The 10674-nt window shown below is 53.3% G+C and overlaps 1 non-coding gene across 1 annotated transcript; it reads right to left on the reverse strand.

The window, feature by feature from the left end:
• Positions 1-507: 507 nt before the first annotated feature.
• On the reverse strand, positions 508-579 carry TRNAA-UGC. The gene has a single exon. It is a non-coding gene; the product is annotated as a tRNA-Ala (tRNA).
• Between the last annotated feature and the right edge of the window lie 10095 nt (positions 580-10674).

A 10674-nucleotide genomic window follows, 5' to 3' on the forward strand; every position in this document is an offset into this window, starting at 1 on the left:
GTCCCTCATTGTCTTTTCTCTCTCTATGACAGGCCAGGGCACAATAATTGGGGTATTTGAGCACCCAGGACCTTCTGTGGGGCTGCCATTCCCCTTCCCTGGTTTCATCTGTTATTGAGTCCAGCCTTTTTACTGTCCATCACCAGCACCATCCCAAGCCAGCTGCACTTGCATCAGAAAGACAGTATCCCCTGGTGGGTGTAAATCACTGACCTCTCTCCTCTCCAAGCACTGACTGCCCCTCCCTTTCCTTGCCTCTCAGTCTGAGCAGACAGGACCTTTCCCTCCAGTGCTGGAAGATTCACCCTTCTCATCTACCCTTGTCCAAAGCAGAAAGCAAGTGGGAATCTTGAATGTACAGAGGAGACTTAGGAACAGAACCCAACCCCCCAGACCTTCCTTGCAATTGGCACTTGCCCCTCACTCAGTAGGATTGAAGCTTCTAAAGGGCAACTGGTGGGCCACATCCCCTCTGGCCATGAGCAAAGCAGCAGAGTGAAAAGAACCAGGAGATGCTGAGGATTGAACCCAGGACCTCATACATGCAAAGCATGTGCTCTACCACTGAGCTACATCCCCTGACAGGTGGTGGGTGCTATAGGTTACACTCAGAGCCCTCCTGTTTCCAGAGCATCCAGTGGCCTAGGAGCAGCATGGGGGACACATTCCCTCCTCTGAGGGCCAAACCTGCCACCCTGGAGGTGGCTGGTTCTTAGGTGTCACTTTGCAGCAGGGCCAGATTCTATGTGTGGGGCAGAGAGAGTGGGTGCCCTGGACTCAGAGTGCAGAGATACACTCAGCCCTCTCCCCTGCATTGGGTGGGGAGTGCGGCCACCTCCTGCTGGAAGGTAATGGGAGGGGAGTGGCGCTGTGAGTCGCTCAACACCTGACCCTGGTGGCAGAATTGCTGTGGGGAGCTCCAAGTGTTTTCAGGATCCGCTATTTCCACCTGCCTGTAAAGTCCAGCTTTCCCCAGCAAATTCACTGCGGTGCAATTGGGTCACTGTTTCCATGGTTGCACAGCAAAGAACCACTCCCAGTTTCCCTTCTAGCTGCAGCAGGATTAGCCTGTGTCAATTGTTAATGAGGTGGATCTAGTTGTAGATTGTTATTCATTCCCCACCTTGACAATTCACACAGTCCCTTTCCTACTCAAATCCCCAGCACCTCAGTGATCCTGGTAGCAGGAGTTGGGTCCTGAGACTTTGAGGGTCCTTTTTACCCTCCACCTGGGGTGAACTCAGCTTTTCCCCCATCCCAGACAATCCATGAAATAACAACAGGAGCATAAAGAAAGAGGGGAGGGAACATCTCACTGCCAGGGCTGGATGTGCCCAGGGCCCCAACTTATCCATTGTTTCCATGGAATTTGGCCCCCTGCTTTGCACAAGGGACAGAGAGAGATATTTCTGTTCCTGTGGCTGTGCAAGGAAAATTGTGCTTCTGTATGAAAGAGAGGAGGGAAATGGCTCCATGATGGGACAATATCCTCAGGATTAAGACCTAAGGACTCAGGCTGAGAACTGATAGAACTCCACTCATCTGGGATTTAACAAATTGTCTCCATAGAGCAGGGCCAGATCCAGCATTTTTGCCATCCCAAGCGGGGAAAAAAAAATAAAAAAGCTGCAATCAGCGGCAGCTCTACCTCTGCCACTTTTGGCGACAAGTCTTTCCCTCCAAGAGGGAGTGAGAGGGCCCAACTGCCGCAGAAGCCTCCCCATTCCATTGGCCGTCCCAGGCACCTGCTTGCTGTATTAGTGCCTGGAGCCAGCCCTGCCCTGGAGACACTGGGAAGATGGGGGAATCCGGAAAAAACCACAGGCTTGCTTACATTGCAAGTGAAGAATAACTGAAGCTTTTTTGGTTTAAAGTTACTTTTCCCTGACTGGGAATCAAACCCAGGCCATGGCAGTAAAAGTGTCAAATCCTAATCACTAGACCACTAATGTTTTTTTTTTCCCCTATTTATACTACACTTTCTTAGGCTACTTTCTATCCACTTTCTGAAACCACTCCATTGTCCACTCCCTGAGGGATTAAGAACAGAGAGTGCAGGAACCCCTGTACTCAGGGTCACAACCTCAGCCCTACACAAGCCACTGAAACAAACTCTAATGATGCTTCCTCCAGCAGGATCACAGAAACACAGCAAAAAAACCCCATGAGGAACAATCCTCCTCTGCCTTCATTTACCTCATCGCAACCGTCTCAGCAGCTGACTCTTGCAGGAAGGACACTGAGCTGATAGGAGCTCTGGCATAGAGACCAAGGAAAGGGTGTTGCTTCCCTTCGCTGTGAGCTGATCACAGTCTGACTCCATGTAATAGGGCTCTGAACTTTGCCATCTTGTGAGTTCTGAGAGGAGAGCTCCCCGGACCCTTCTGCTGAGAGCATGGTGATTGCACAACAGCTGCAAGGCCTTTTTCCCTCTCCTTGGCTTCCCCAGACTTTCCCCACAAATGGTTCTATCAGGTGCTGGAGGGATCTAAGGACCTGCAGGTTTCCCTCACTCATCTCTTAAAGCAAACAGTGATTCTCTTCTCTGACACTCCTGGGTCTGGGCTTCTTTTGAGTTTTTTCCCAAGGGGGGGCCCGATTCCCTGTGAAAATGTGTGTGTGGCACCAGCTTGTCTGCCCCCTCTCTGGGAACTGAGAAACTTTTTCAGACTCTCCCCCACTAGGTGAGTCCAACAGCACCTCCCCTTGGTGGGAGAATCCTAAATTCCGACTTCCCGCCCTGGTTACTCTGACCAGCTGATGGCAGCAGCATGCTAAATCAACACAAGCTCTCTGGTCTAGAAAGCAGCATCTAACCAGCCTTGTGACAGCTCCGGTTTGCTCGCTGGAGACATAACAAACCAGGAAAGAAGACAAATGTCAGACAGGGAACCTCAGCTCACAAATAAACACCCTCAGGCTCCTTCTACACTGCAACTGGGCAGTTGACTGACTTTAAATCTAGTTAGCTCTGTTGGTAGAGCATGATGCTCTTAATCCCACCATTATAAATTCAAGCCCCATGGTAGGTGGTCGCAACAAACCTTAGGCGTCACTCTTCTGCTAATAGTCACAGATCAAAATGAAACAAACTCTCTATTCTCTTCGGCAGGTCATGTTTCTTCCTCTCTCTGAGCTTCACTAAAACATGAAGAGAGAACAAACTGACATTTGCATCCTCTGTTAAGAGGGTATTTTCTCCTCTTCCATTGTACCCTAGGCAAGAAGAGAGGATAGTAACCAGTTAACGGATGATTGCAGAGGGAAAAGTTTGGTCTTTATAAATAGGACAATGATCAATTGGTCTCCATGTCCACTGATGGTAGGACAAGAAGTAATGGGCTTAATCTGCAGCCAGCGAGATTCACTTTAGATGTTGGGAACAGCTTTCTAACTCTGAGGGTAGTTAAGCTCTGCAATAGGCTCCCAAGGGTGTCTGTGGAGTCTCTGTCCTAGGAGGCTTTTAAGAACAAGTTGAACAAACCTCTGTCAAGGATACTCTGCATATACTTGGTCCTATAGACAACCTGCTCTGGCTCTGGTTCCCTCCTTCTGCTCCCTGCCTGGGCCGACTGCTGTGAGCACTTGATCCCACATGCCCCCGATGCATCATCTCTCCTTGGCCCTGCCTCAGCAGAGAGGGCTGGATTTCATGACCTCTCCAGGGCCCTTGCAGCCATACAGCTCTATAATTCGATGCCATCACAATGTAATATAAACAAGAACAAAAGTGGAAACACCACAATCTAACATCTAACGATTCACTGTGAAATGACATTCCACAACACAAAGAGACAACATGTAGGAGTGCAAAGCCCGACAATTCAGCACTATGCAAATGAACGTCCCATAGGGCAAAATGAAGCACTGCAAAAGAGCTCAGCTCAAACCAACGCAACACAAGCCAGTTAAAAAACCATACAACATGAAACAATGCATCAGAGTGCAAAGTGACACTGTGCAAAGCAGCTCAGTGTGGGACAACAACACAGCACAAACCCACACAATAGAATCATATAGAAAGGTAGGGAAGGGAGGGACCCTGAGAGTCAGGACCAAGTCTCCCTAGGCCATCCCTGACAGGTGTTTGAAGAACAGGTAAGCAAAGGGCACCACACACTTATGTTTTTTGGATGAGTCAAGAAAATGGAGTAGAATTGTCGCCCTCAGGTAGCCCCTGGTCAGAAAACAAAACTCTTCTGCAAGAATATCCAAAAAATGTTGTGTTTCACTTCACTTCATAAGTACAGTTGTGTGGCAATTAAATGATGACTCTAAAGTTTCATAACAGTGTGGGAAATACGGATGTATTTGAGAAAATGGTTTGGAATGAAGGAAGACAAAAAACTGATGAGTCGAGAGAACAAGCACTGTTTCTCCTGGTTTGGAGCTTCTCTCACAGCTACTGGAATAGAAAAGCTAAGCAAATGGTGTTCTATTGTTCCAAAGGAGATTGAAGTGATTCCATATTCTCCAGATAGAATTAATGATAATATCAGGAGTGGGATGTGAAACCACATCTCCATGCAGAGACCAGAACACCCAAGGGATTAGGAAAAAAAAGAGTCTAATAACTAGCACTTTAGACCATTCCACCATCCTGATATTACAAAGAATATGACTTATCAACCCTAGTTTTCATTAATAGTTGACTAACTCTGCCAGGGGATGGGGGAGTGGCCGTGCCTGCAGGGGCGGGGCACTGTGTTCCCTCCTCAGCTCTGCTAGGGGACTCTCTAGTGGCCGTTCTTGCGGGGGCGGGGCGCTGCCTTCCCTCCCCAGCTCTGCGGGGGGACTGGGGAGTGATCGTTCCTGCGCGGGCCGGGCGTTGTGTTCCCTTCCCAGCTCTGCGGGGGGACTGGGGAGTGATCGTTCCTGCGGGGGCCAAGCGTTGTGTTCCCTCCCCAGCTCTGCCAGGAGACTGGGGAGCTGCCGTTCCTACAGGGGCAGGGCACTGAGTTCCCTCTCCAGCTCTGCGAGGGGACTGGGGAGCGGCCTTTCGTGCGGGAGCCAGGCGTTGTGTTCCCTCCCCAGCTTTGCCAGGAGACTGGGGAGTGGCCGTTTCTGCAGGGGCAGGGTGCTGAGTTCCCTCTCCAGCTCTGCGAGGGGACTGGGGAGTGGCCGTTCCTGTGGTGGTGGGTCACTGCCTTCCCGCCCCTGCTGTGCGAGGGGACTGGGAAGCGGCTGTTCCATTTGGGGCAGGGTGTTTCCTTCCCTCCCCAGCTCTGCCAGGGGAATTGGGAGCAGCCAATCCTGCGGGGACAGAGCGCTGCCTTCCTTCCCCAGCTCTGCGATGGGACTGGGGAGCGACCGTTTCAGTGGGTGAGGGCCGCTGCCTTCCCACCCCAGCTCTGTCAGAGGACTGGGGAGCGGCTGTTCCTGCAAGGGCGAGGCGCTGGGTTCCCTTCCTAGCTCTGCGAGGGGACTGGGAAGCGACCGTTCCAGCGGGGGCTGGGTGCTGCCTTCTCTCCCCAGCTCTGCCAGGAAACTGGCCAGTGGCAGTTCAAATGGGGGCGGGGCACTGTTTTCCCTCTCCGGCTCTGCGAGGGTATGAGGAGCGGCCATTCCAGCAGGGGCGGGGCGCTGACTTCCCTCCCCAGCTCTGCCAGGAGACTGGGGAGCGACAGTTCCTTTGGGGGCGGGGCACTGTGTTCCCTTCCAAGCTCTGCCAGGAAACTGGGGAGTGGCCATTCTTGCGGGGGCGGGTTGCTGGGTTCCTTCCCAGCTCTGCGAGGAGATGGGGGAACAGTTGTTCCTGCGGGGGCAGGGCGCTGGGTTCCCTTCCCAGCTCTGGGAGGGGACTGTGGGGCCACCATTCCAGCGGGGTTGGGACGCTGCTTTCCCTTTCCGGCTCAACGAGGGGACTGGGGAGTGGCCATTCCTATGGGGGTGGGGCGCTGGGTTCCCTCTCCAGCCCTACAAGGGGACTGGGGAGCGGCCATTCCTGCAGGGGTAGGGCGCTTCGTTGCCTCCCTATCTCTGTCAGGTGACTGGGGAGCAGCCATTCCTGCTGTGGCGGGGTGCTGCCTTCCCTTCCCAGCTCTGCGAGGGGACTGGGGAGTGGCCGTTCCAAAGGGGGTGGGGCACTGGGTTCCCTCCTCACCTCTGTGAAGGGACTGGGGTTCGGCCATTCCTGCAGGGGCAAGGCGCTGTGTTCCCTCCCCAGCTCTGTGAGGGAACTGGGCAGCTGTTGTTCCTCCGGGAGTGGGGCGCTGGGTTCCCTCTCCGGCTCTGCGAAGGGACTGGGGAGCTGCCATTCCGGGGGGGCAGGGCGCTGCCTTCCCTCCCCAGCTCTGCGAGGAATTAGGGAGGCAAAGGAATTATTTAGGGAGGGAGAGGAATTAATTCGGGAGGGAAATGAATTATTTAAGTTTAGTACCAATGTAGACACAAGTACAAATGGATATAAACTGGACACTAGGAAGTTTAGACTTGAAATTAGATGAAAGTTTCTAACCATTAGAGGAGTGAAGTTCTGGAACAGCCTTCCAAGGGAAGTAGTGGGGGCAAAAGACATATCTGGCTTTAAGACTAAGCTTGATATGTTTGTGGAAGGGATGGTATGATGGGATAGCTTAATTTTGGCAATTGATCTTTGATTATCACCGGATAAGTATGCCCAGTGGTCTGTGATGGGATGTTGGATGGGATGGGATCTGAGTTACTGTAGAGAATTCTTTTCTGAGTGCTGGCTGGTGAGTCTTGCCCACATGCTCAGGGTTTAGCTGATTGCCATATTTGGGGTCGGGAAGGAATTTTCCTCTGGGGCAGATTGGCGGAAGCCCTGGAGGTTTTTCGTCTTCCTCTGCAGCATGAGGCATGGGTCACTTGCTAGTGGATTCTCTGCAGCTTGATATCTTCAAACCACAATTTGAAGACTTCAGTAACTCGGACATAGGTTAGGGGTTTGTTCTAGAAGTGGATGGGTAGGGTTCTGTGGCCTGCTTTGTGCAGGAGGTCAGACTAGATTATCATATTGGTCCCCTCTGACCCTAAAGTGTATGAGTCTATGAGATTGGAGAGCGGCCGTTCCTGGTCGGGCGGGGCTCTGGGTTCCCTCCCAGCTCTGCGAGGGGAGTGAGGAGCGGCTGTTCCTGCGGGGACGGGGCGCTGCCTTCCCTCCCTACCTCTGCGAGGGGACTGGGGAGCGGCCGTTCCTGTGGGGGTGGGGCATTGTGTTACCTCCCCAGCTCTGAAAGGAGAATGGGGAGCAGCCGTTCCTGCGGGGGCGGGGCGCTGCCTTCCTTTCCCAGCTCTGTGAGGGGCCTGGGGAGCGGCTGTTCCTGCGGAAGCGGGACATTGTGTTCCCTCTCCAGCTCTGCCAGGAGATTGGGGAGCGGCCGTTCCTGCGGGGACGGGGCGCTGCCTTCCTTCCCCAGCTCTGCAAAGGTACTAGGGAGCAGCCGTTCCTGCGGTGGTGGGGCGCTGGGCTCCCTTCCCAGCTCTGCCAGGGGACTGAGGAGCGCCAGTTCAAGCGAGGGAGAGGCGCAGCCTTCCCTGCCCAGCTCTGTGAGAGAACTGGGGAGTGGTCATTCTTGCAGGGGCGGGGCGCTGTGTTGCCTCCCCAGCTCTGTGAGGGGAATGGGGAGCAGCCGTTCCTGCGGGGGCGGGGTGCTGCCTTCCCTCCCCACTTCTGCAAGGAGACTGTGGGGCCGCCATTCCATGGGGGCGTGGCGCTACTCTCCCCCCCGAGCTTTGCGATGGGACTGGGGAACGGCCATTCCTGCAGGGATGGGGCACTGGGATCCCTCCCAGCTCTGCGAGGGGAGTGGGGAGCCACAGTTCCTGCGGGGGCGGAACGCTGTGATAAAGAAAATAACCCCAGGCCCCAAAAGCCAGGTCTTGATGCTGCCAAAAATTAAATCAAGACAATAGGCCTCAATCAATACTAACATACAGAAAAGTAAGGACAATAATCAATCACTAACTCGCCTGAGGCTCACTCTCTGATGTAATACACTATCATAACACTATTAAATGCTACTAACACTACAATAACCACCAAATGCTGCTAAACAATAAAAATGCTGCTAAAAAGGGGTTAAAACTGACATAAAATCCCTTAAATAACCCATCCATCACTGCAGGAATAGCCTAACAGCTGCTAGGTCATTGTAGTTTATTAAGTAGCTCATGCAAGCATAAAAGATAACCCCTAATAATTTGGCCAAAAGAACAAACGTATTTTTGGACCCAAGTTCCTCAAAATTTGCTTCAGAACACAGCTGCTGAAACCGCAAGTACAAGGTAATCGGGTGTCAAGGTCTTGGCAATAGCAAGATCTTCCTAAGAGGAAGTAAAAAGGGACAAGCTTTGCAATTTTTAGCTCTTTTTGCAATATATAAAAATAATTAATAGCAATTGTTTTGAAAAGATGTCAGATGTTAGCCAAATAAGGTAATGACAGCTGTGAAAGCTCATGTGATAATTTGCGGTTTTAGGCTTTATAAACACAGGTATCTCTGCTGTAAGGTAGAGCGACTTACCTCTTGCTAGAGGACCTGTCGTCTCTCCATGCATATGCATGTATTCTCTGATTAATCAATAAAGGAGCCTGAGGCTGTCTGATCAACTCAACTCGGTGGTGGTCATTTTCCACGACAGCTGGGTTCCCTCCCCAGCTCTGTGAGGGGACTGGATAGCGGCCATTCCTGCAGGGCGGGGCGCTGCTTTCCCTCCCCACCTCTGCCAGGGGACTGGGGAGCGGCCGTTTCTGCGGGAGCGGGGCGCTGGGTTCCGCTTCCAGCTCTGTGAGGGGACTGGACAGCTGTCGTTCCTCCGGGGGTGGGGCGCTGGGTTCCCTTCCCAGCTCTGCGATGGGACTGGGGAGTGTCCATTTGTCACTGAACTGAGCAGGGTCACTCTGCCCAGTGACCTGGGGAAGTTCAGGGCCCCCTTTCAGGGACAACGCGTCCACTATAAGGTTGGCACTTCCCTTCACATGGACTACATCCATGTCATAGTCCTGCAGGAGAAGGATCCACCTCAGGAGCTTGGCGTTGGCTCCTTTCATCTGGTGCAGCCAGGTCAGGGGAGAGTGGTCGGTGTACACGGTGAAGTGTCACCCAAAGAGACATCGCTCCAGTTTCTTAAGGGCTCACACCATAGCCAGGCATTCCTTCTCGATGGCCGCTTAGTTCTGCTCCGGGGGTAGCAACTTCTTGCTCAGGTACACGATGGGGTGTCTCTCCCCCTTTTCATCCTCCTGCATTAACACCGCCCCCAGTCCCGTGTCTGAGGCATCAGTGAACACCATAAAGGGCTTGTTAAAATCTGGGTTTGCCAGAACTGGGCCACTAACCAGAGCCTTCTTCAGCGCCCGGAGAGCCTGCTTGCACTGCTCGGTCCAGACCAGCTTGTCTGGCTTCCCCTTCTTGCACAGCTCAGTGATGGGGGCGGCTATGGTGCTAAAGTGGGGCACGAACCTTCGATAGTACCCCGCCATCCCAATAAAGGCCTGGACCTGTTTTTTGGTTTGGGGAGCGGGTCAGTTTCTGATCACCTCCACGTTGGCTGGTTCCGGCTTTAGGCAGCCACTCCCCACCCGATGGCCCAGGTAAGATACTTCAGCCATCCCCACCTTGCACTTCTCAGCCTTTACGCTTAACCCAGCCTCCTGGAGTCCCCCCAGCACTTGTTTAACCTGGGTCACGTGGTCCTCTCAGGTCTGGCTGAAGACGCAGATGTCGTCAATATAAGCCACTGCAAAACTCTCCATCCCCCTCACTAGCTGGTCTACCAGGCACTGGAAGGTGGCTGGCGCTCCCTTGAGGCCGAAGGGCAGGGTCAGAAACTCGTAGAGCCCCAGAGGGGTGATAAAGGCTGATTTCAGCCTGGCATCTGCGTCCAGCAGCACTTGCCAGTAGCCCTTTGTAAGATCCATGGTGGTCAGGTACAAAGCACCTCCCAGCTTGTCTAGGAGCTCGTCGGGCCTGGGCCTGGGGTAGGCATCAGATACGGTGATGGCATTGAGCTTTCGATAGTCCACACAGAACCGGATTGACCCGTCCTTTTTGGGGACCAGCAGCACTGGCAAGGCCAAAGGACTGGCAGACGGATGGATCACCCCAAAAGCCAGCATGTCCCTGACCTCTCTTTCTAGGTCCTGAGCAGTTTTCCCAGTGACCCGAAAAGGGGAGCATCTTATAGATGGAAGTGGCCCAGTCTCCGCCCGGTGGACAGTCAAATTAGTGCTTCCAGGCTGGTTGGAAAACAGCTGTTGGTATAGATGCAGCACCCCTCTCATCTCAGCGTGCTGGGCCAGGGTCAGCAGATCAGAGAGGGGAATCGCCTCCAGGGGGGAACCAGCTTTTGTTCCAGGGAATAGATCCACTAAAGGGTCATCTCCCTGTTCCTCCCAATGTCCACACACGGCCAACACCACATTCCCCCTGTCATAGTATGGCTTCATCATGTTCACATGGTCCACTCGACGGTGATGTGACCGGTTTGACAGCTCCACCACATAGTTTACCTCATTTAGTTGCTTGATAACCTTGAAGGGCCCTTCCCAGGCAGCCTGAAGTTTGTTTTTCCTCACGGGGATGAGAACCATCACTTGATCCCCGGTGGCGAAGGCGCGAGCCCGCGCGGTCATACCAGACCTTCTGCTTCCTCTGGGCTCGGGCCAGATTCTCCTTGGCCAGGCCCATGAGCTCGACCAGTGTTTCCCGG

The sequence above is a fragment of the Gopherus evgoodei genome, unplaced genomic scaffold (assembly GCF_007399415.2).
Source record: "Gopherus evgoodei ecotype Sinaloan lineage unplaced genomic scaffold, rGopEvg1_v1.p scaffold_72_arrow_ctg1, whole genome shotgun sequence".
Taxonomy (NCBI): Eukaryota; Metazoa; Chordata; order Testudines; family Testudinidae; genus Gopherus; species Gopherus evgoodei.